The following is a 1539-nucleotide window of genomic DNA, read 5'->3' as shown; positions in this document are numbered from 1 at the left end:
CTGTACTGTATTAGATCACACTGTAATGCTAAGCATGGAGTTCTCTCTATCACCCCTGCTGGTTGGTCTCTGCAACTGCAACTTTTAAATGTCCAAAATGCAGCATATCGAGGGTTGAAACAAAGACATGTCTGTAAAAAAAGCAGCAGCATGGCTTCTCATTTCCCTTTACCTGGGAACTTATTCTATTGTATTCAATATTTAATTGCATTTATCAAAAGAAAGGAATATTCTGAGAGCAGTAGCTATAACTCTGTTCCTGACACACTGCAATTAAATCATATGGGAACAGGACATATTCTCTTAAAGTTTCCACATCAGATATCATATGTAGCAGCCACACTGTAAGTGTGTTATTGCGTATCATTTATAGGTGTGAGAGAAAAACAAAAATGTATGGCCCGTACGGGGATCGAACCCGCGACCTTGGCGTTATTAGCACCACGCTCTAACCAACTGAGCTAACCGGCCATGTGGTCATGTGCTTTTCTGTGTGTGTCTATAGATGATGTACAGTCATGTGACATGCAAAGGAATGTAGAGTGCTCAGCCAAAACATTAAGACCATCTGCCTGGCATTGCATAGCTTCCCTTTTGTGACACTAAATCAGCTCTGAACAGCCAAGACTTTTTAGAAGGATTTTTTACACTATCTGACACCTTGAAGTTACTAGCAGAGGCTTTAACCTTTTAACTGCCAATTTAACTAGTGGCTTGTATAGCTCCCAACAGTCCCCCTTTTGGAGGAAACAGAATCCCCAAGCAGCTCTGGTTGACCCAAAACTACTAGGAAAGTATAGGGGGCTAAACGGAACCGAAAAGCCCTCCAACTTAAAAGCAATGCTTAGTGGGATTTGCCTTCTTAAAACTGAAGGTACTTCTTATAATTCAGCTTTAAGTGTATAACTGGGGTTACCCACAATGCACCTCTGCTGAATATGTAAATTTCTTTATGCACCTGAAGCCAGGTTTACATCCAGAACTGCTGCATTATTCATTTCACATATCACATTTCACATCAACCCAACATGTCCAACAACCCAACAGGTTCCCTAAGAGGGACTGCCCCTCTTTGGGAACCAAATCCCCACTGTCCCTCTTTCTTCCTCATTTGTCTTTCTTTCAAGACTGATGAACAGATCTGTGTTAACATATGTACCAGTATTTTTGTACTGAACAAATGTGTTTAACTGACTCTAAACGTTATTTCAATCAATATGATATATTTCTTATTTTCAAATGTTAAAACAAAGAAAAACTAAGAATGATAGAGAGAGAACCACTATGGTTTGTGTCAGGAACCGGCCCCCTGGCACACCTGCAGCTACGGTTCCCGACTGCGCGTTTGACCAGATCGAGAGGGAAAGCAGCCTTATTCGAGCTAACACAAGGCTGTGACCCCTCAGAACACTTCTCACTGCCACCACTAGCTGTTGCTAGACACTTCCACTCTGCTGTCGAGTGACCTGCACGCAGTCCGCATTTCCGTATCTGGGTCAGCTTTTGCGCTTTAGGCCAAACACATACACACAGTACAAT

General features: G+C 42.2%; 1 non-coding gene across 1 annotated transcript; it reads right to left on the bottom strand.

The window, feature by feature from the left end:
* Positions 1-397: 397 nt before the first annotated feature.
* Positions 398-471, bottom strand: TRNAI-AAU (transfer RNA isoleucine (anticodon AAU)). The gene has a single exon. It is a non-coding gene; the product is annotated as a tRNA-Ile (tRNA).
* Positions 472-1539: the final 1068 nt, after the last annotated feature.

Source organism: Hyperolius riggenbachi, chromosome 3 (assembly GCF_040937935.1).
Source record: "Hyperolius riggenbachi isolate aHypRig1 chromosome 3, aHypRig1.pri, whole genome shotgun sequence".
NCBI classification, from domain to species: domain Eukaryota; kingdom Metazoa; phylum Chordata; class Amphibia; order Anura; family Hyperoliidae; genus Hyperolius; species Hyperolius riggenbachi.
This window is presented reverse-complemented; position numbering and strand designations above follow the sequence as displayed.